We start from the raw sequence: 11,024 nt of genomic DNA on the forward strand, positions 1-11,024 counted from the left end.
TGACAAATGCCACAAACATCATGCAAAATCCAGAAAAAAATTATGACATTTTAAATAATTAACTGCCTGATATATATTTATAGTTACTTCTTCTGACAAGTTGATAATATTGTTTTCTAAACATAAAATAGTTCAGTCTTCTATCTAGCATATATTTGATCAAAATCTACTTTTTATTATTTCATGGTTTCAAAAAAATTAGTTTCTGTTTCATATATAGTTATTGGCAATATCATAGTTTTGCACGATTGACATTTTGGGGAAATTGCTATCAATTTTTTTCTGTATGTGAGCAGTAAGAATCAAAAGAATTTTCTACATATAACCCTCTACATATATACATTTCAGGTTTTTCCTTCTCTTCCATTTGTAGTGTAAGATACTGTTGGACAAATGTGTGTGAAGATGGGCCCTGTACCCTCATGCCACTGCCTGGACTTGACCATGAACCACAGAAATGGTCCCACTAAATCTGAGCTACCTGTATCTCCAAAATTACTCCATCCTAAAAATGCTGATGTTCATTCTAACACCTTCAAATAAGAATAGAAGACTGATGGGGAAGTCAGAATGATGAATGTTGGTGATATTGAATGAAGTTGAATTATCTTTTGCAAATTTTGTAAAAAATCTGGGTGTGTGTATGTTGCTAGAGTCTCTCCCAGATTTTGTGATGACCCTCTGCCTATGATAGATGCTGAAGCTTTAGCCTCATGAGCTCTTTCAAGGCTTTTTTTTCCCTAAGCATAATAGTTGCATCAGCTGACTCTTCCCCATGGTGGTGTTTTACCTTGTGTTATCAGTAACAGTGGATTAGAAAGTCAACTTCCTTGAGGGTTGCTTTCTGAGTGAGCCTGATGAGTCTATGGTGGGTGGGTGGGTGGTTGCTCTTTTCAGGGTGTCCTGGGTCCCAATCCATGTCTGTGCTACTTTCCCCATAGCATGGGGGATATGCCATATGCAATCTTCAGTGTAAACTGTGCATTTCAACTTCACACACGTATGTGGTATGGACTGGGGCTGCCAGCTTCTTGTCTGGTACCTTCCTGTCTGTTTCTCAGACCAGTCAGTGCAGCTCTCCTTAGACCTGCTGCAGAGTAAGACCGTCCTTATGGGTCCTGGTGGGGTCAGTTCTATCCTTCCACAAGCGGAAGGCACTGGGCTCTTTCTCCCCAACCTGCACACATCCTCGTTAGGGCTTAAATCTAGGTCCAAGATTCCCATGGGTCCATTTTAGCTTCAGTTCTTGGTCATCAGACTGACTTTGAATTTTCTCTTGATATTTGTTACTGATCTTGATTTCAAGCTCTACTATGTATCCAAATACAGCAATTTTTAGTGAGACTCTATCCGACATATTCACACGCTTGGAATTGAGTAAATCTAGGCAGTGCAGCCCCAGCTCATTCGTTCACTGTATGAGATACTTCTGCGGGCCCTCTCTGCACCTGACATTGACCTACAGTAGTGGCTACGTATCAGGCACAGTTCAAACTTCCTGCCCACGTGGAGTTTGACTTTGAATAAGTCAAAATGATCTCTTTTATGCTGTTTTTTTTCTCTCTCTCTTTATGTAGAAAGGACAAAGGTGTGTGGCTTGCTTCTCTTCTCTTCTCTGGACATAGCTGAGTTGCAAACAACTTATAGAAGCCTAGTGGCTATGAATTCTGTCAGATTATTTGAGGATATTTAAAATAAATGTGAGGTTGTCCCTACGGTCTTGGTATCCAGATCTTTCTGCCACTGTGACCCCTTTTATTTAGCAAGGTTTTGTCTACCGTACTACATTGAGGTGATCATGAACCCCCCCCCCCCGCCAACTTCTCTTTTTCCAGGCTCTTCAATGCAATTCCTTAGTTACTAGAATACAATTTCTTCTTTACTTTTCATTTCCTTACCCAGAGAAAATTCACCCCTTTTGGCATACAGTGCTAAGACATTTGACAAACTGTATAGTCAGTCGTACAACCACCAGCACATTCATGATATTGAAGTTTCATCACCCTAAATATTCCTTCTTCACCCCCTTTGTGGTGAACCCCACTCAGCTCTTACTTCTAGCCCTTAGTAACCCCTGATGTGTTCTCCTTCCCTTTAGTTTTGTCTTTTCAAGAACGTCATATAGGTGGAACCAGACACTGTATAGCCTTTTGTGTCTGGTTCCTATCATATAGCATAATGTACTTGAGATCCATCCTCTTGGTCATATATATATCAGTAATTAGTTCCCTTGCTGTCATTTTTAGAAAAAAAAAAAAAAAAAAGACTTTAATGAAGACTTCTCATTTGTAAAGCTAATGATGACCCATAAGTATTGACATATGATACTGCTTGATGCTAAGATATAAAATTTTTATGTCTACTGTGTGCATGTTGTGGATTTTTAGGAGAAAAGAAACTTATGATTAAAAAGAATCTTAAAATGCGAATAAGCATGCTGCCTGGGTTTAGGAAATACAGTCGTGTAATATGAGCGCAAGCCGGAGGAACGTGGCTACAGTTTAGGAAATGGGAGAGCTCTGATAAGCGGTAAAAGCTGTCTTAGAATACCAAAGCTAGCAGGTGCCCAGTACATACTCATTGTTATGCGAAGCATGGAAAGATCGAGCCTCTATGAATCTTCGGGTCCTCCTGGAGCCTGCAGCCTCCCAAGCTGGCGATTCCTTGCCTAAAAGATCATCTGCTTTTGATCTCCAACTTACTGGCTGCGACGATAGTTCTCTGACGCGGGAATGGCCAGGGTTTTGGCACGGTCTCCACCTCTTGGGCATGTGCAGCTGGCATCGAACAGACAGGTCGTGCACCGCAGACTTCCAGCCGCTTTTCGGTAACTGGTGAGGGGTCTTCCCGCCAGCGGCACACCTGCTCCAGTTTGCCTGGGCACGTGGCCCCGTGAGCACCAGGTTCCCTCCCGTGAGGTGGCTGCGCACCTGTTTCCTTTAGTCAGGCAAGCACATAGGTCTAGGGCTTGAGCCAGATTTCTCCTGCGGAGGGTTGCACAGAGCCCCCATTGCAGGCGGCAGGAGGCAACCGCACCTCTGAGCTGGGATGGGCCCTGAGGCTGGCAAAGGTGATCTTGTCCCACACCTGTGTGCGTCCTACTCCAGCCAAAGGGTATAAAGTATACATTAAATACAATCACTGCTCTGAAGCAGCGGAGCGCAATCCTGGAAGCCGTATGCTGCGGGTGGGGGAGGTCTCATTACCCGTGACGAACGAGCTTTGCATCCTGTCTTGGTCAGGAGGCAGAGGCGGGCAAACTCTCGGTGTTGGAGAGACCCCATCTATTACCCAGGGGTCACTGTTGCTGTCATGGCTCTTTCTGACACTCTGTCTTTCCCCTACCACATTCCAGGAGGCAGCACAGACTGTGCCTTCCCTGCACATTGCTGGATATCCTTCTAGCAGGTCTCAGTGGCGCAGACTCTGAGCTACAAGCCACTCTTTGTGCACCTCCTGGCGGTAGAAGCAGAGGCTCTGGTTTTGTCTAGTGGTTCAGAGTTTGGTGGCCAACTTCCTGATGGATGCAGGTTTATTTAAAACTCCAATTTTTGGAATCTTATTTATGCTGGAGACAGAGTCTCGCTAAATTGCCAGGCTGTCCTCAAACTTGAGATCCGCCTGCCTCAGCCTCCCGAGCACAGTGCCAAGATTACAGGTCTGTGCCACCATGCCCAATTTGTAGGTTTTGCTTCTTGTAGACAAAATTTTTTGTGCATAAGAAAGATTTTCTTTTTTCCTCTCCTTTTCCATTTTTTGTTTTTGTACTGGACTAAAGTTTACTTACCAGAGTCTTACAAATAATTACTATAGTTTACTAAAAATTTGCTTCTGCAAGCTAAAATTGCTAGTTCATCCAAAGTTTGAGGCAGGGCTCTTCTTACCATGATGAACTTTCTGGATGTCCTTTGTACATGCCAAATTTGTTCCCATCCAAAGGCCTTTGCTCTTGTTATCCCTTTTAAGACTTTAGGAACATATGAGTATGAAGAATACCTATTTCTCATTAGGGCAAAATCTGTTTTCTGTCATGTTTTTCTCTTTGGCTATGTCTTTTCCACTGATACTAATATGCTCCTGTCATCTCCTTCCAGAAATAAGAGCTTGGAATTACTAAAACCTCCCTCATCTCTGGGTGCCTGGAATGTGTGAAGTCGTTGTACGTTAGGTGAGCGTCTTTCACTTATTTTTCAGACATTAATGTTGGACTTTGGTTTTCCTGGGGAAAGAGAATTCAGCAATTTAAGAAATTTGATTATGTGTTCTCTATGAACACCATGCAGATGACTCTATACATGGACTCTATGTCCCAGGGTTTATTTAACCTTCTCCTGCTTTGAAATATTTAGATTAAACATTTTTTTATTTGGTGTTTACAGACCTGTAAAATAGGAAATCCAGTCATATGCAGTTAAGAGACGCCTCCATTTGCTAGCTGCTGTGCGTTAAGACCCCTGAAAGCCACAGTCCTTGCACTCGGAAAAAGCTCGTCTGTGTTTTAGTTTAGAAATTTAAACTGTGGCTCAGCAGTGCTAAAAAACACAAATGGTATTTAATGAAAGAAATTCATAATATAGTTTAAGTATGCACTGAATCTTTTATTAAAATATCTTGGCTTATTAAACGCCATATTTAAGGCGGCTTTCCAAATACAGTTTGAGTGCTGCTGTGTGCTGCGTGCACCCATTAAAAGAGAGAAATGCTCTTACACGGGGTGGCCCTAAACCCTGTAAAGTGCCATTGTGTAAGTGGTGAAGAAGACCACTGCCGCAGAAAAGTGGACCTGCAGCAGCTGCAAGTCGAGGAAATAAGTTTTTAAACGCTGACACCGGTCATGAAACTGATATTTTATTTAGATGTCCTTGCAGCACGGAGCTCTTGGAGATCATGTTTATAGTCTCCATGCAAGAGAAATACAAGCAGCAGTGTATATTTTGGCAGGTAGTACCCGATTTAGTTGTAATAATTCACAGCACCACTTCAGGGCTTCCCTGTTGCTCCAGGCAAAACCCTGTATTATAAATTATCACTCACAAAGCTGAATTTGACCTACCAGTTGATGCATAATAAACTGACTTAATTCTGAATATTAACTACACATTGTGGCCTAAAGGTTTTATGCTCTCTAAATGTAACAATAAATTATACAAAGATCTTCCTCTTGGGTGTAGCCTAAATATAAATAAATCCCCAATCTTGTACTACGCCGGAAGACCGGTTACTATAGAGACCAGAGAGAATATATTAATCTTAAATAATATTGCAGAATAAAATAACCTTACCCTACCACTAAGTACCTGAACGAATTATAGAAACTTTAGGGAGAAGTTTCACTACTTTAATAAACCTCTTCCCCGTCTGCCATATTTTGTTAGTAATAAATCGAAAGGTATCACTTCATTTCTTCCATAATCCGCACGGGTAAAATGACCGATTTTTCCAACATTCTCTCAGGTCCCAAGCACAAGAATCAGCCCATACATGCGATTAACAAATACTTGTCAGTGAATGCGTGGGAATGAGTATAACTTCATGCAGTCTGTGCAAAGCAGTCTCAGGTTTGAGGAATGTGTATTTCTAGAATCAGGTGCTTTGCTTTGCAAACGACTTGCTGTGCGACATCGAGCAAATTGCTTAGCTTCTCTGAGCCTCCTTACTTGCTTGAAAAAGGGAGATTGATGAGATTAGAGACTAGCGAGTGGCTGAGACCACAGTCTAGGAAGTATTTTGAAGATGACCATCTCTAACGAAGATGGCTTACACAGGGGAGAAACAGTCCTAGTGGGGAGGTGGGCCCTGTTGCTGAGTTTGTTTCATGGCACTCCACCCTCTCTGGCCACAGCTCAAGGCCCCTGGTGTAGATAGAGTTTTGCTTTTGAGAATTTCGGATGAAAGGTCCAGAGCCTAAGAATAGGTGCAGTTTTCCCTGAACCCTCAAGAATCATGTTCTGCTCAGAGCTTCTTTCTATTTCCTACCTGGTTCCATAAGCGAGCTACCCCTATGCGGAGCATACAGAATCCCGCTAATACCCATCCTTGCCCAAGTTGTCTCGAACGGGATTCCACTTCTGGCAACCCAAGAGCTCCAAGACACTCCTGTATATGTCCCTTCTTCACCAATTTCTTGTCTACCATATTTCCCACTGAGGAACTTTTGGTTTGATATGGGGAGGACAAATCTAAAGACTATGACACGAATAAAAAACGCTAAAATACATAAAAATATGAGTGGTGGTTTAAACGAAAGAGCAGAGAGAAATAACAACTGCTTCAGGATGAGGGGTAGATGAGAAGAGTCCTAATAGATGAGGATCCTTGGATGTGTGTTCCTCTGGTTAATTTACAGTCTCTATTGTGCTGTAAGCCCTTGAGATGCCTGAGTAGACTGGAACCAGAGCTTCTCCTAGAGACTGTCTCTGTCCCCAGAATCACTACTACAATGACCCTTAAAGACGCTCCCACCTGCGTGTTCAAGTCTGAACTCTTATGTTGGAAACCACCACAGGAGCCCAGAGAATGTCCTTACACACTTGTGTCCACCCCTGCCGCAGCACTGTCCAGTCCTGACCTTGATCATGATCACTCCTGCCACTGTGCTTCGGCAGATGCCAGTCTGTCGCCTTTCCCTGCAAACCCACTGCCTGCTTAGAGATTCAGCTGGGGTGCTACTTCTGCTGAGTCTTCCCATGATCCTTTTGGGTAGCAGAATTAATTTTTTAAGTCATTCCATGCCTACACAACACTCAACACCTGCCAGCCGTGTGACTCACGTGTAAGTGTGAAGGTGTCTGTCTTCCTTCTTAGGAAGCACCCTGAAGGCAGGAGCAGGTCTTCCGTATCTTCTGATGACCAATGCACAGATGGCGCTCTTGGGAGGGGCTTGGGCGATGACTGTAATTGGCTCCAGATGGAATCAGAACTAGACCTTGTATAATGGTAAGATTTTCACAGGTAGTTATGGGGCCCAGAGGCGGTAAAAACCAGGGACCAGCAGCCCGAGCCAGAAGGGACAGGGGAGTGGAAAACTTGGTGCAGATTCAGGAGAGAACAAGTGTCCAGTCAGTCTGGAGCAAAACAGGCATAACGAAGACAAAGAGAATTGTGTTGGAAAGACCTGTAGGATCCTGTCATGAAGGATTCTCACTTTTAAAAACGTGAGTTTAATTTCATAGGCACCAGGGAGCCACATCTAAGCGTCTGAGCATGGCGGCGATGTGATGAAAGCTGCACTCTCAGGGGATTAACCTGGGAAGGGGAGAGGGTGACCCGGGTCCAGAGCTTTCGTGGCTCTGGGAGCAGGGCCAGCAGGGTCCCCGTTATTTCCAACTCCTTCACTGTTCCTTCATGTCTCGCTGTTCTCTTTTTAGACAAATTAAAAAAAAGAGTCAACCACCATGGCAGCCTCTTTTTCTTCTTCTCAGGAGTCAGGGGATTTGTGCGGCTTTAGGCACCTGACAGACAAGAACAAGAGTATATCGCCTGCATCTGATGCCGGCGTGCACGTTGGTTCATATTTAGTAACGCTGGGGAGAGGGTATTGGTTTGATCTTCAGGAATGATCATCAACCTGTTCTATTTTTGCAGCACTTTCGGCAACTTAACAAGAACACTGGGTCCCTGTGTGGACCAGGGAATTGGAAGGTTTTACTTTCCCTTGGTGGCTTTGGTTTCCTGTCTCACTCTCCAAAATCAACAAAATTCAGAAGCCACGACCTCCAGGTCTCAGCTGCCTTCCTTCCCAATGTGTCTTTCTCCTTGAAGCCTTCTTTGATTCCTCCCACACTCCAAGCAGAAGGAAGCCCACCTGACTTTATATCCTTTGAAACTGTGATTACTTATCCGATGACTTTATGTGTCTACTAGCCTGAAATCTCCTCATGGACAAAAGCAGAACTTCTTTATTTCAATATCTTTTTCAGCACTGCGAATTGAACCCAGAGCCTGAGCTACATCTCCCGGCTTCTAAACATATTTTAAAATTTTGAGACATGATCTTGCTAAGTTGCCCTGTGTAGACTCAAACTTGCAGTCCTCCTACCTCAGCCTCCCAGAGTGGTAGGACTACAGGTATGCAGCACCATCCTCAGCTAGGTGCTATTTATTTTTATAATATCTTAACATCCGTCACTCCCTCTTATGTTTCATGGCTGTTCATATATCTTGCACATAGCAGGTATACCTACCTTGTATTTGAGTAGTACTTACATGTTGTGTAAACTTTCTGTGTATCAAGAAGGGATGGCTTTATCAGAACCACTTCTACATTTTACATCAAAAAACCCCAGCTCCGAGTATTCGAATGATACAACTAAGGTTGCATAAAGTGACAAAGCAGATACCAAAGTCCCTTTCCCCTTCCAGGTTTGTACTTTTTCTCCTACCCTCCTCTACCCCATGCTGTCTGATGAATGAGTGAATTTGAGCTGTAGTTAGGTATATTTAAAATTACACAATATCTTTGTGGGGAAATAAGCTGTTGAGATGCCATCACGATCCCTGCAGTGCCCTGGTGAGGCACATAGGACAAGCTGTAGTGGAACACTTAAAATTCAACCTTAAATCACAAACTGCATCCTTGCTTCAAGTGATCAGCCGCTAATGGTTTCAACCATTCTGAGTTTTAAAAATCCCTGCTAATGGTCCTTTTAAAAAGTGAAGAATGAGGAATCTTGACTTCATTTGTGAAGAATCAGTTTCTCTCATTCTACGGATTGCTCTGCGCTTCCTTTTCCCCTTTGAACTCTTTTGATGTGAAGTGCATTATTTTCTGGGCCCTTGTTTCTTTGGGACTGAATTTTAAGGTCTGTGTGTCTGAGGTATCCTTTGGCTCCCTGAATCAGTGAGTGGGGGTGGGTCCTTGATAGCAGGTGCTTCTGGAGCGGTCACTGTTACCAGCTGGGCTTCAAACAGCCTTGCTGGAAGAGACAGCTCAGGGTTTGGGACTGAAGAGGGTGAGCATTCCCCAGTACTTATGGTGATAAATTTCTCTAAGGGAAGATGGGAAGATGATATAGCATTGAGGAAGATGATATAGCATTGAGATGATAAATGGGTATCTAAGTATGCATGCTTGCATATGTGCACATATGTGTGTACCTATATCATCCATATCTACATCAGTATGTGTAATCTCCCTTTGCCACTCCTAATGAGCTCCAAAACTCTTGGATTTTCCTAATCAGCCCCAAGGATCTTGTCTTTCCCATTGTTCATTTCCATTTCAGCCCATTAGCTGGCAAAATTTGGCACTAGTGTGAACGGTTTTGTATTCTGGTTTGGTGTTTTTCAAAATAGATTATTTTTTATCTTAACTGCCATACCATGGAGTCAATGTTCAATAAATCACCAGTGATATCAAGACTAATCCATTCTACATGGATGGCATTTTATAGTCATGGAGCAAGATGTTGAATTTTCTTTCCCATGGGAACACTGCGAGGATGGCTCTGTTATATTTCCTTTTAATTATTTGTGTTTTGGAGTTCGGTATGGACCTTGCGAGTTTGCTAGGGCTGTTATGACATAATGCCAACAAACTGAGTGGCTTAAACAACAGAAATTGATTGTTTTGCAACCCCAGGAGACGAAGCAGTCCAAGGTGAAGGTGTTCTTAAGGATAAGTTCTCTTGGAAGGTGTCAAAATAGCTTGTGATCCAAAGTACCAGCCTACCTTTTAGGGCGTGACCTTCCAGTTTGGGCAATCTCCCTGTAGGCCTCTCTCCCAGCTTCTAGTAGTTCCTTCACTGAGTCGCCTCCAGTGACTTCACCTCAGTTGACTACATTTGTTGTAATCCTCTTTCCAAATAAGGCCACATTTTGAGAAGCTAAGGGTTAGTACTTCAGAGTTAAAATTTTTGTAGTGGGGGAAAGTTTAACCTTATAAAGGTTAACCTGATGACCTTAGTTTAACCTTGCAAAGGTTTGTTCTCTGGTCACCCCCAAATTCATGTCCTTCTTACATGCAAAGCCCAGTGTCCCTCTTGTTCCTTTTAGCTTCTTTTTGGGGCCCAGGATCCTGCTCTTGAAATCCTGCTTTCTAGCTATGACTCTGCATCCATCCAGAAGGTCCTGCTTGGAGCGGGACTTGCCGGCAGACAAGTGCTTCTGCCACTCCCTGTAGGCTCAGCTTGGCTTGGACCACACCTCAAACCCTCTCTGTCCTCTTGGTCATTGTGGTGCTGCTTAAGCTTCCCTTAGGAGGACGGGGCTGGCAATGGAGGGAAACCACTATTGCTGGGTATTTCACTAGTTAAATCAATACTTTTGATTACCTATCGCTCCAAGACACCGTACTGCGTGTTAGTTTAACAATAACAAAAACCTTGGCCATGACTTCTGCCCTCCTGGAGCATCCCAGTTTCCCTCTGGTTCCAGGTAAGTCCTGTTTTAAAGATGGCATCCCTGTGCACTTCACAGCCATGGTTGTATGAGTTAGACAGAATGTATATGCGGGACAGAAGCCCCAAGAATAGTTGAAGTGAAATTTGAAAATTATCTGTGTTCCAAAAAATTCCAGATTGTAGCCGGACTGCATTACTCTCGCGCACATGCATTTCAAGGCTGTGCTGGTAAAGTGGTGAGATCCAGCCTCTGTGCTGTCTATGGCAGAGGCCAATAGTTGGAGACCCCTGTAGGGGTGCTTGTGGTGCATGTGGTGTTGGGGCGTGCCATCTCTCCTGTGTGCTCCGGAACAAAAGTTTGGTTATCAAAAGATCACAACAAACCCTAGTCACACATCTTTACGCCCTTCCCCGGAAAACCACAATGGGTCTCTTACCCATAAAATTCTTCTAAACAGGCCTTGATTCTATTTATAAATGGCCTGTCCCACCTCCAGGGTTAGTAAGCCCATAAGTTCCCACCTGCCGGGTGAAGTTCTATTTCTTTTCAACTTTTCCCAAATGGCTTCCTTCCAAGTTGGCGTCTGCTCCCTAGTGCGCATGTGTAGGCCACGCACAGCTCCCCCCTCCCCTTCCTCATTATCTTTAGAGTTTGATTGGGTTGTTTCTGAGTCCTGATCTTTC

The sequence above is a fragment of the Chinchilla lanigera genome, unplaced genomic scaffold (genome assembly GCF_000276665.1).
Source record: "Chinchilla lanigera isolate Chin_1 unplaced genomic scaffold, ChiLan1.0 scaffold00049, whole genome shotgun sequence".
Lineage (NCBI taxonomy): Eukaryota > Metazoa > Chordata > Mammalia > Rodentia > Chinchillidae > Chinchilla > Chinchilla lanigera.